At 35.0% G+C, this 13926-nt stretch overlaps 1 non-coding gene across 1 annotated transcript; it reads left to right on the top strand.

Annotated features, from left to right (window-relative positions):
- Positions 1-12117: 12117 nt before the first annotated feature.
- On the top strand, positions 12118-12224 carry LOC147929395 (small nucleolar RNA R71). Its single transcript, XR_015578986.1, has one exon. It is a non-coding gene; the product is annotated as a small nucleolar RNA R71 (small nucleolar RNA).
- The last annotated feature ends 1702 nt before the right edge of the window (positions 12225-13926 follow it).

The raw sequence follows: 13926 nt of genomic DNA, 5'->3' as shown, positions 1-13926 counted from the left end.
TGGTAATATTCAGTAATACTATATTTTGGTCATGTTATACTCTGGTAGAACTGGTAAAACATGTACAACTGGTAAAACTATGTTGATTGAAAATAATAATTATTTAAAAAAATAAAAAATAAAAAATATTATCTCGACGTATTTTTGGGTTTGAAAACATCATAAACATATGCTAAAAAATTTTAACAAAAATAAATTACAAGCTATATCAAAGTAGATTGTTATCAACAAATCTAAAAAATATGTTCCTTATACTTTTATGATCACTTCTTAAATAATATCCAATGAAGGATGACAAAGTTAGAAAAATTAGGGTTTTACAAATATGAATGAATAAAACACTATAAATCATATCTTAAACACTATAAATCATTTGTATAACTAGAAAAACAAATGTTAATGGTAGTACTATATAAATTGTAAAACATCAAAAGTACAATTATGTGGGAATTTGGTACAACTAAAATCTCTGGTATAACTATGTTGATTGAAATAAGTCAATAACGGCGCACATGGGGGAAAATCGCGCATTTGGGGATACAACTAAAAATATCCAAAATTTTTGATTTTGCTCCCCTAAAATTTCCCAAAAATTCAAAAAAAACCCAAAATTACAAAAATCCCGAAATATTAAATCATTCTCTCGAGATCTTCTCTCTTCGAGAAGTATCCAACATTATCCATCAATTATTTCACAATCTCGGATTCAGATTCTCTCATTCATCACTTGGTTAAGATTTTTTTCTTCCAAACTCAATCTATTTTTAATATTGTCTCAATTTTACATGATCTCGGTATCTTATTATTCCATTTCTTATCTGAATTTCATTAAGTTTGTTAACATGGAGGAGGAGGATCCATACTACAGAGAAATGAAAAGGAACAAAAAACTATTCGACGGATTATATGCCTACGTCAATGGTGATGGTAACTACAACATTCCTAGATTTTGTTCATGTGGTGCAAGCATCATCGAAGAGATGTCTCTGAACGAAGTGAAAAAAGGAAGGAGACACTTCAAATGCATTGTGTTTTAGGTGATTTTAGTGTAATGGCATGAATTTGTTTATTGTCTTCATGAATTCTAGTGTATTTATCTTTATGTGCATGACAATGGTTTCCATGTTCGTAAAAACGGGGATGATGTTGTGAAAGAAGAGGTAAGTAAATTAAGGAAGGAGGTTGATGAACAGTACATGAAGCTCCGAACCCTCAGACTCCTTAAATTTCAGATTGAGCAAATGCGTATGCAGATTGCAAACCTAAAAGAGTTTGTGATGAGTGTTGTGGATGCTAATGCAGAAGAGATTGCAAAATTGAAGGAACTAGTGTTGCGTAGACCTTGATTCTCATAATTCTATCTTGTTTATACTACTACTTATCTATGTGTTGTAAGACTTCCATATCTTCTTTTATCTATGTGTTGTAAGACTTCCCTTAAGAATTCTCTATGTTTTATCATGTTTTACCAACCAATTTTTACCAAGTAAAACAATATAGTTTTCCGAAGTTTTACCAAGCTACTCAAAAGACGAAAATAATTTAAGATATTAATACCAAGTTTTACCAAGTATTTCAAATAAAATCAACAAAACATAGTTTTACCAAGTTACTCAATGACGAAATAATTTCAGATATTAATACCAAGTTTTACCAAGTATTTCAAATAAAATCAACACAACATAGTTTTTCTAAGTTTTACCAAATTGTTGCAAGATGAAAACGGGACAACTTCCAAGGTTTACAAAAACCATACAAAACACGAAGATACAGTCTTTACCCTTGATTTCTCGTTGACCTTGTCATATGCTTTGGTGGTGGGTCTGAAGGACTACCTGTATCTTTTGGTGCAGGGTCTGAATGGTCTCCAGAGTCTAAGAGACCAGCCGTATCTTCACGCGTCTGCAATTAATAATCTAGTGTTAACTGTTATACTCTAGTATTACCAAAAAAACAGAATCTCACCTTTAATTTCTCTTTCAATGTTGCAACTCTTTCTCCCAATGTTGAGACTTTTTCTTCCCACCCATCAAGCCTATCCACAATATATTTCATCTTCTCTCCCATCTCATTTTTGAAGATGTTTACGAGATCCACCAAATCAGCTACACTAGTGTTTACGGGTCCTTCAATCAAAGCTATTTCCTCGTTCATGTTCTCAGGTTCCCCTCCTACTCCTCCTACTACACCTCCTACTCCTTGGGACTGAACATCTTCATTGAACATGTCTTCAAACCTGACATGTATCCTTAATGCATACGTTTCATCCAACTGTTAACAACAACATCATGTGCATCATCGACATCATCTTCTTCATTGATTCCAACCAGAAGAGACTTCTCATTATCATCTTCAGGTGCTAGGATACTATCTATGTCATGTAAACATATAAAGATTAAAAACCTATTACTTGAAACTCATTCATATGCAAAGGATAAATAGGATAATAAGAATAACTATAAAACCTAATCTCAATTGTACCAAGTTCATCATTTATTTTCCCAAGAGGAAACCCTCTCAGTTCGCTTTTTTTGAATTTTCTCCTGCACATCCTAGGACATTTAACGTCTACGCATGGATTATCTTCTGTGAATTTATTCCTCAAATGTTGAATCGCCTCAAATGCTAAAAGCTACACAACAAATATATAGTTAGACTTAGCATCAAATATAAGAACAATTACCAAATCTCATTTACATTTTACTTACCTCAACAGAAATACATAAACCTGGAACCGACCATAATACACCTTCTGTGACAGTCCCATCAAAATGATCCATCATGTGAGCTATCGATCTGAACATGTAATCAAACAAATATCTCCCCCAAGGAAACGTCTTACAAAAATTAAGATCATTAACCGCGTTTTGTAAAAAAGCATCAATTTTTGTGCTTCTTTTCCTATCTTCATCGATGCTCTAATAATGCTGGATAAAAAGTATAGGACAGCCATCTTCAATCTATCTCAAGAATGTTCCATAGGTACCATGTCCTTGAGATTTTCTCTCACTTCTTCACGAGTAACCTTCAACCACTCAAAATGACTATTCATGAAGTTCTTACTTCCAGCTTTGTTATAGTCAATTGGATAGTTGCGGCAGTTGAATCTTGATATCAAGGCGTGTTCCTTGATACCATAACAGATGGGAACGCCATTTACAACGAACCAAACTTCCCTTTTCTTTTCAATGCATGTCGTTCGGAGAAGGAGTATCCACATGCCCATAACCTTGTGATTTTCGTCCCTTGGCATGTGCCAAATGTGTTTGAACTGTGAATGGTTCTCAAACCAATTCCTCTCAAACGTAGTGAGCGGATGCTACAATTTATCAAACGTTGTCAAAACTTCCTTTATATAACACCTCGTAGATAACTTAATCTTCTTGTTATACTCCACAGCTGGGAAGTAAATTTTTATAGGTTTTAGTGTCATCGGTTCATCATCATCGGAATCCGACAACAAACAGTTGTATCAAATATTACCAAGTTATACCAAACTAATAGTTCTACCAAGTAAAAAAAAATTGCTAATACATATAGTTATACCTAGGTATACACGTTTTTGCAAACCCAAACAGTTATACTATGTTATCTTAGTATTACAAACCCAGAAAAATATGTTTTCCGTACTTCTACAAGGTCAATTAATCGGTACTACGTACCATTGCCTCGGTGGAGTCGCCCGAATCGATGTCTCCTAAACATGCGTCAGGATCTACTTATTCTTCGCCATCGAGATCTGGCTCGCTCTCTTCTCCTCCTTCATCACTTCCTACATCCTCCTCGTCTCCCTTCTCATCATCTCCCACAGTCTCTGACTCGACTCCCTCATCCTCTTTATCACTCCTTTCAACTTCGTCCTCACCATCTTCATCACCAACGACAGGGAGATTCGACAGTGGAGAACTCTCCGCCGGCTCCGATACTTGTTCATCCTCCGCAATTTTTCTCTTCTTATTTTTCGTCCACCTCGTCTTCACCATCTTACTGCTAACAATCGATGAGTCTCACAATCGATGAGTCTCACCATCTTCTTGCTCGTAGATATCGGAAAGGTTGTAGTAGATTATTGTCTCAATGGTTTGGTCACTCATATTCTCCTCTAAGTTGTTTCTAGTTTCATTCAGCTTTTTAATACTTTTAAGCCTAACACTCCATGCCCTGGGCCCTAAGCTTATGTAACTAACTTTTACTTTTGGTAATATTATTTACGGTTTATAATAATAATAATAGAAAAAGCTTTGAACTCTGTTGCTAAGAACATGATTACCTATGTAACATATATCATCAAACACTAAGCCATCAATGTTAAATAATTGACATTATATGTTTGGATTTGATGCAATAGTTTTTTAAAACATAACATGTGTTCATAGAAAAAAAAAGAAAAGTAATGAACGCGCGGAAGATAATATTTAGACTATGAAAATGTGGGAACAAAGAGAATATATGAATATGAGAAGTAAAATAAATATAAAGTAAAATGAGATAACATAGACCATCTCGAGTGGGAATTACTCTCTAGAGTACTCTTACAATTGGGCCCCAAATTATGAATATAAAACCCATTTTATGGTCCATGAAGAAAAGAATCGGTTCTGTCGGAAGCAATTGAGCAACCCATTAAGAACGCTACGTGGCATATAGTGATTGGTGTAAAAGGAAATACAAAAGGTTTTTTTTTCTCTCATTCTTCGCAACTCTCTCTCTCTCTCTCTTCTCTCTCGTTCCAATCGGCGACAGAACATGCGATTCATCCGGTAATCGGAAAATTCAATCGATTCACCTCGATTCTCTTGAATTTTGCGTCTAAAATTGGATGGTTATTAGTCACCCGGTGGCGATGGCTTGTCGATCGACATCTGTGGAGATCTCTGGAGGTTCGTCTTCTCATGTATGATTTTTTGCATGTTTTGTAATTCATCTCCGGTGGTATTTAATTGTTAGGGTTTCGGATTATTTGGATTGGTTGTTAGAATAGTTAATGATTTCTATGGATTGGACTTATTAGGCATATATTCTGAGATTTGTTGGATGTTCAATTGATTTTGAGATTTGTTGTGACTTGTGAGGGTTATGGGTTTCGGTTTATTTGATTGATGTTCAATTGATTCTGAAATTAGTTTGATGTTCTTATTATCTTAGGTTTGTCTTTGTGTTATAGATTGTAGAGTGATCCCATTTGTTGTTCTTATGAGTAGAGTGTAAGAATTTTTTGAGGTTTTGTATAAATAATTCTGTGATTAATATTGACTATTTTGTCATGTTTTGTGGGAGGTTTTCATCAACTAGATATAGCGTTTAAATGGTGAAGAGTGGTGTTCATGAAGTGGAGACATCGGTTGGATTGTTGATGTAGTATATTTCAGTCAATTAAATTATCAATCCACAATCTGCATTAATCAACTCACTAAGAATACACAAAGTTGCTTAATCTATTCTTAAGAGGAATTGGTTTTGTTGTAACAATCTTAACTAGAAAACAAATTAAAGAAAAGAAACAGAACACAACTAACAACAAACTTTAAATCAAGATTAAACAAGTGAACATTGGGCAATGTAATTGACTTGGGAGATAGCTAACCAATACTAGATGTCCAGGCAACAATCAAGAACAATCCTATGGCTAAGAACACTAATGCAAATCAATCCATTTCCATGGTAGAGATTCCTATGCTAATCAACTTTTTCCAAAGGCAATCACAAAGCTAGCATGCATTAAGAACAAGTCTTAATACCACTAAACACCCTAGTCATCAATTTCCATTGGCTAGGAGTGCAAAGCCCTTGAATAGTTTGGTTCCGGAATTTCATCAAACACCTTCTGGGCAATGGAAATCCTAATGTCTAGATTCAAGCCTGGCTCCATCGGTCATGGCCTGGCCGATTGACGAGGCCGCTGGTGTAAACGGCGATTTCCCTCTTGAGCTCCATCGGTCATGGCTCGGCCGATTGACGACGTCGCGTGGCTCCAGCGGTCATGGCTTGGCCGATTGAGCTTGGTCGATGGTGATTTCCTGATTCCTTCACACTTCTCCAATTCCACTCCTCTTTGCTTCTTTTCACCAAAACAAGTGCAAATGCTCCAAATGTGGTGAGATTACTCCAAGAACCTGAGAAATGAGACACTAGATGCATATGCTCCTAACACAACCTAGAATGACAAGATTATGCAACAAAAATATGCAAAAACATGGCTTAAAATCCATCAAAAACACAAGATATCAACTCCCCCAAACTTATCTATTGCTAGTCCTCAAGCAAGAACCAAACAAAAAGTGAGAGAGAGAGAGGTTTGTAAAAGGGATTCAGAACCAAAAAGTATCAACAAAAGATTCAAACCACAGTCCTTAAATGTAATGCAATTGTGCTAAGATCAATCAAAGTCCTTACAAATATTTTTTTTCTAATGCTTATCACAAGGCACCACTCTAGTTCACTTTCTATCTATTGGTAAAGACTTGCAATCCTATTGGACATCTCTTTCACATTCATTAAAGTGTTTGGTTTGATCTTGCAAATGGAAAATAGATCAAGCACAATTGGTTTAATGGAAAGGCTTTTTATAAAGTGGTTGGAAATGGTGCTTTTGGGTGGTTTACTCTTAAACAAAGAGGAATGCTAGATAGTAGTGAAACCTATCTAAGACTGAGAATAATTTGGGCATATAAAGCTTAGCTCTTCATGTTCTACCCACTAGAAACTTTTCTACCCTTTTTCTCATTCTTCTTTTCTTTCTCTTAAACCCAAAAACTCAACTTGATTCAACTCAAACCCCTTTCTTTTCTTTACTTATGGTCTTAAACTTTTGAATATCTCTAAGGCTTCTCTTTAAACACAAGCTCTCTTTTTCTTTTACTTCTTTGAACTTAACTTGTTGATCTCCCATTCTTGTTAAACTATGCTTTAGCATTCTCTCTTTTTTTTTTTTTTATAAAACTATTCTAGGAGACAACAACTAGACATTTCTTTCTCTTTTCATTCTTAGAGACTTAGAGCTTTTAACAAAACTTAGTCCTTAGAGGTAGATCTTTTCTTTTCTTTTGACCAAGTAATTCCTTCCTTTTTTTTTTCTTTCTTAATCTCTCTTATTTCCAAACCTTTACCCAAATCAAAATTCTAACCACCTATTTCTTTCAAAACCAGTCCTATTAGCTAGCTATAAAGATTTCAAACCTAGCTAAAACAAGAGTCAGTTCTTTGTCATTCTCAATACTCTCAAGATTTCACAACCTATAGCATTATCAAGAAAAAAGCCTCACTCAACAAATTAACACAAGGCTTGAAAGAAAAGGTTGGGGTTCAAAGGTTTGGCAAGAGATTGGGTTAAACAAAATAGAGTGGCAAATAAAGATTGTTAACTCAAATGAAAGTTCCATGAGCTAGCATTCATAGTCCATATGAAAGATAATTTAAAGATCAAAATAAAGTCCAAATAATATAGAGATGCAACAATGATCATGCAAGCTTTACACTAGAAGAAAATGCTTTCAAGTGACACAATGCTTTAAGCCTAGACTCTTCATTTTTTCCCAAAGATTAAACAAGCACCAATGAACTATAAATGAGGGTTGTGGGTTTAATCCTAAGATTCTACTTCTAACAAGGTAGCTTCATTATTATCCCAAATGCAAATGCAAATGCATATTAAATGCTTCTAGACTCAATCCTAAACACACGAATGAATATGCAAAGCTACATGCATTTGTTTTTGGTTTTTTGAAAATTTTCAATTTTTTTTGATTTTTCTCAAAACATAGCTATTAACAATACATCACACAAAAGATTAAAATCAAAACAAAACACAATGTTAGATGGTTAGTCCCTTCCCCAAACTTAATTCACACAGTCCCTGTGTGAGAAAAGTCCAAGAGAGAGACTAACAAAATAAAGAAAACAAGACTCAAATGATATATACAATGGAAAGTTAGGACCATACCTTGGCCCTAGTTGTGAACCTTAGGGAATGGAGTGAGTGGATGAGCTTTAGTACTCCCTTGAGATCCTGTTGAATTGGTGGAAGGAGAGTGGAGGTTGATAGTGATGACTCTTGAGAGAAGGTCATGAAGCTTAGCTTTGTCATATGAGAACTTGGGATCTAGCTTGGCTTTGACACTTGCAAAGGGTGAAGAAGGACTGTTGTGCCTCACTTTGTACTCTATTGCTCCATCAACAAGCCCAAATGGATGCAAACAAAAAGTCATAGGAGATGAAACAATGGTGGGAGGGTGGGCTTGTTTCTTCTTCCTCTTCTTCTTGTCAACAACTTTTGTTGCTTGACCCAAATCCCCTTCTCTAAAATCTCCTTTGAAGTCATCAAATAAAGATTCTAAACACTCACCATCCAAAATGTCATCATCAAGCTTTGTAGTCTCTTTAATCCCCACTTTATCAACTTGAAGATTTTGATGTTGATCATTCAAGTCTCTATGCTCTTCCTTACAAATGAGATGGTTAGGGTTTAGATTTTACAATTAGAATGAAATTATATGTCGGTTTGGGTTTATAAATAAGATGGTTAGAGTTTAAATTTTATAATTAGAATGAAATTATATGTCGCTTTGGATTTATAAATGAGATGGTTAGGGTTTAGATTTTATAATTAGAATGAAATTATATGTCGGTTTGGGTTTACAAATGAGATGGTTAGGGTTTAGATTTTACAATTAGAATGAAATTATATGTCGGTTTGAGTTTATAAATAAGATGGTTAGAGTTTAAATTTTATAATTAGAATGAAATTATATGTCGGTTTGGTTTTATAAAATTACAGTTTAAATTTTTAATTTTTTAATAGTGTATACATATTTTATTTCTTTGTTTTAAAAGGAAATGAACGAAGAGGTGCTCAAAATTTAATCAATTAAAATACATTAAATTAAGATAATCCTTATATGTTGACGATTGTGTCACACAAAACAATTTTAATTGCATAAAAGGAAAACTTGATGACATAGAATAATAAAAATACATAAAGTTAAGAAAAAAAACGAAGTACAAGGGACAAAGGGAACTTGAAGTTCGTTACTTCGTTCAATGAACATTGAAAGAGATCATTTCTTTGATCTCTACTGTGATGTTGACAATCCCCATCGAGTCCTTTATTTTTTTTACTCGCTAAAAAAAAACTTTAACAGACAGTAGTATAGCTTACTAATTAGTCCTCATAATTTCATCTTCCATTTGTGAATGAAAATTTAGTTTTCTGTATGGCAAACCAAAATCAATATTGCTTAGTCATCTTGGATGTGTTAGAAGAAGTTAAGTTGGTACCTAAACAACAACTAAATCTTATTCAACTTTTGGTTACCTTTAGATATATATAGTATACCAAAAACAATAAAAGAAGATTTTTTTCTATGGATATTTAAGAAAAGAAAAAGAATGTGAACAAAAAGGTTATACTAGTTGGCATGAAAAAACTAGCTTTGCCAAAAAAAAAAAAAAAGGAGGAGTAGGATCGGGATGGTTGATGAATTTGATCCTATTTTTTCTAAGAATAATTGTCTACAGCTTATAAACAACCTAAAAGTCATTGTTTCCACGGATGTTCAAAGGTCGATATTTTCATTAGGGCTGGGCAAAATAACCGATAACCAAATAACCGACCGAAACCGAACCGAAAAAACCAAACCGAACCGAACCGAAATTCTTCAAATACCCGAATGGTTAGTAAAAATCTATATCCAAACTAACTGAAACCGAACCGAACCGAATCGACAATTAAATGGTTAACCAAAATATCCGAAAACCTAGAAGATATCAAATATTATATACTTAATATTATGCAAAACTATAAAATAAACTTAAAATATAAATTATTTCTAGATTCAAAACAATTAAATATTTTAAATAATCAATATATGTAAATGTTATTATTTTGAATTTACAAAGTTAAATACTATTTTGTAAAATTGAATCCATATTTTTCCCTTTTTTGTATTTTTGTTATTGTATATTTGGTTAATTTTGGTTATATTCGGTTAGTTTTGGTTATATTTGGTTTATTTGGTTAATGTTAATATAATTTATGTTAGTTATGGTTATTTATTTAAATAACCAAACCGAAACCGAACCGAAAGAAACCGAACCGAACCGAACCGAAATTTCAAAAATATCCAAATGGTTACTATATTACTATATCCAAAATAACCGAAACCGAATACAACCGAACCGAAACCGAATGGTTAACCGAATGCCCAGGCCTAATTTTCATAAATATAATTTGATGGAGCATTTAAGAAAATATTCACCATTATATGGTTAAAAAAGAAATTTCAGTAAATTAAAATTTATTTATATTGATTAAATGGATAAGATCAAGCTAGATACAACATCAGTATAGAACAAAACCTTTAGATTGTAGATATTTGCCCAAAATCAACGATAAGTAAATGGCATAACTTATGACCAAATTTAATTTGATGGTTACCCAATAACAAATACTTGACATGAAGAAGAATTACTCTCTTATTTGGGAAATCAATACTTGTCCCTACAGTGTTGAGAAAGGGAGTTCCTAGTATGAGAGGGAGCATGTTGGTTTCTTTCATCTCAACTACCTTGAAGTCTGTTGGAACAGTGCAATCACGAACCTTGAGTGGATAGTTCTCAATCAAACCAAGTGGAGATTTTGAAGAAGCATCTCCAAACATGATGGAAGAAGAGGGTTGCTTCATGTCTTTGATCCCAAGACTCTTTACCATCTCAAGTGACATCACATTAACACTTGCTCCTTAATCACATAAGGCATCATCAAGTTGTAAAGCATCAAGTGAGCAAGGTATAGTAAACCTGCCTGGATCTTCAAGCTTGGAAAGTGTTTTTGGTCTGGGTTGTTGTTCACTTGGTGAATCAAAAACTCCCATGATTTCTTCCACCTTCACTCTGTTTGCTAGAATAACTTTGATGAACTCTATATGGCTAGGAACTTGAGGCAAGCTATCCACATAAGGCAAAGGTGCTCCAACTCTATTCATATTAGCTTTGAAACTTGAGAGCACTTTCTTTTTGGCCTTTGTAAGAACCCTTTGTGGAAATGGAATTGGAGGACTATAAAGAGGAAGAGCAACACTTGGTTCATCTTTCTTTTCAACCTCCTTGGCAACTATCTCCTTACCCCTTGATCCTTTCTCAGTTTTCTCAACTTTAGCAACCACCAAACCCTCAACAGCATAACCATATAGGAGAGCAGAGATCTCTTCAATAGACCTTTCATTCTCATCAGCATGGCTATCAATTTTTTATTTTTCGAAATTCATACTAGTGACCCTGTTCACTTCTTCCTTGAAGATGGCATTGCAAAACTCCTTTGCGTTTGGTTCTGGTTTTCCTGGTAAAGAACCCATTTTTCTTGTTAAAGAGGAAGAATTTTGTCCTTGGACCTGTGTTTGCAACCTCTCAATCTTGGCATTTAACTCACCATATACATTCTCAATCTTGTTGTGCATGGCTTTCATTTGTGTGGCAAGTTCAATGGCACCTCTCCCTTGTCCTTCAAGGATTTGTCTAAGTAGAGCAGTTGTGTCATCTACTTGACCTTGAGGATGTGGTGCATTCATTTGTTGCTGAGGATGAGAATAGGTTTGAGGCTTAGCTTGATAGTTCCCTTGAGGTTTGGGTTGATAGTTTGGTTGTGAAGTAAAACCAGGAGGTTTTTGTGGTGGATAAGTCTGGTCTTGTGGGTTCTCCACATTGTTGCTGCGGTAAGAGAGGTTTGGGTGGCTGCGGTAATTAGGATTGAACTTGTTATAACCCTGGCCACCTACATAGTTGACATCTTCTTGACCTTCAACACAAGCTTCCATACCCTCTTGATAAAGTTCACAATCATTGACAAAGTGAACTTGCTTTTGATTGGCACTAAGCATCTTATCCATTTTATCATTTAAAGCTTTGATCTCCTTGCGGTGCTGCTCATTCATATCAGAATAGTCCCTTGGAGTTCTATCATAATCTTCTCCATAGTTGCCATCACTTTGAGCAAGATTCTCCACCAAAGTCATGCCAACATCAACATCTTGCCCAAGGAAATTACCATTACTTGCTGTGTCAAGCAACATTCTTATCTTTGGAAGCACTCCTTTATATAATGTGCTGAGAAGAGACTCCTTAGAGAAGCCATGACGAGGACATTGCATAGTGTAGCCTTTGAATCTTTTCCATGCTTCACAAAAGCTCTCATTTCCTTTTTAAGCAAAGCTTGATATTTCATTCCTTAGTCTTGCTGTTCTAGTAGTAGAGAAGAATTTTGATAGGAAAGCTCTCTTACATTGATCTCAAGAGGTAACTGAGCCTACTGGCAGGTTCTTCTCCCAAGTCCTAGCTCTATCACGAAGAAAAAATGGGAAGAGGCGGAGCTTGAATGCATCTTCAGAGATGCCATTGATTTTCACTGTCCCACACATCATGTCAAACTGATCAAAGTGGTCAACAGGGTCTTCCATAGGCAGACCATGAAACTTTGAGCTTTGTACCATGTTGATAAGACTTGACTTGATCTCATAGTTATTGTTCTCAACAGGAGGTGCTCTAATTCCCATGTGGTTCCCATGAATGTTTGGTTGATCAAAAGTTCCAATGACTCTTGGCTGTCTTGGAGGATGGATAGGAGCTTGTTCAACATGGGGCTGGTCATTTCCATTGTGACCAGCTGGGGGTGGAGGGTTGTTATCCATAGCTTGGCGGGCTATTCGGCGATTTTCTCTTTCAAAACGGCGAATGTCTACAACACGCTCAAGTAAATTGGCTTGGCCTTGACTTCTCAAGTTCATACACCTTGCAAAAGGGAGTTCAAACCACCAAAGCAAACCAAGTAAGTAACAATGTAAAGTAAATGAATAGGCTCAAGCAATGTTGAAATCCTAATGAGCAAATTGAATGCAGATGGGCAACGGCGCCAAATTCATGTAGTATATTTCAGTCAATTAATTTATCAATCCACAATCTGCATTAATCAACTCACTAAGAATACACAAAGTTGCTTAATCTATTCTTAATAGGAATTGGTTTTGTTGTAACAATCTTAACTAGCAAACAAATTAAAGAAAAGAAACAGAACACAACTAACAACAAACTTTAAATCAAGATTAAACAAGTGAACCTTGGGCAAGGTAATTGACTTGGGAGATAGCTAACCAATCCTAGATGTCCATGCAACAATCAAGAACAATCCTATGGCTAAGAACACTAATGCAAATCAATCCATTTCCATGGTAGAGATTCCTATGCTAATCAAGTGATAATCAACTTTTTCCAAAGGCAATCACAAAGCTAGCATGCATTAAGAACAAGTCTTAATACCACTAAACACCCTAATCATCAATTTCCATTGGCTAGGAGTGCAAAGCCCTTGAATAGTTTGGTTCAGGAATTTCATCAAACACCTTCTGGGCAATGGAAATCCTAATGTCTAGATTCAAGCTTGATCAAGGCTTTCCAGCATTATTAACACTAAACAAGATAGAAAACACATAAATAAGGCTCTAGACATCAAAGATCAATCATATATCTCCCTAATCTACCTAGCCCAAAGTTTTAATGATCTACTCACTCATCATCATGATCACACAAAGGAAAGAGTTTGATTTTTGTGAAATCATAATAAGAGATTATAGATTAAGAGATTTGAAAGAGAAATTGCTATTAAAAAACTTAGAAGTACTCAATCATTCAACAAGCCAAGAGTAAATAAGCTTAAGAATCCTAAGTGGCTGCTAAACAAGAGATAAACAAAAGATAAGTCTCCCCTTAATAAGGTTAGAGTATTTATAGGAAAACAGAAAAGGACCCGGGTCAACCCAAAACAAACCGGGTCAAACCCGGATTAAAACTAAAAAAAGTGTGGGTTTAGGTGAACCGGGCAAGCTTGGACCGATTGGGATGGCCGATTGAGATGGCCGGGCATGCTTTGGCCGATTGAGCTTC

The sequence above is a fragment of the Camelina sativa genome, chromosome 13 (genome assembly GCF_030686135.1).
Source record: "Camelina sativa cultivar CO46 ecotype springtype chromosome 13, ASM3068613v1".
NCBI classification, from domain to species: Eukaryota; Viridiplantae; Streptophyta; class Magnoliopsida; order Brassicales; family Brassicaceae; genus Camelina; species Camelina sativa.
This window is presented reverse-complemented; position numbering and strand designations above follow the sequence as displayed.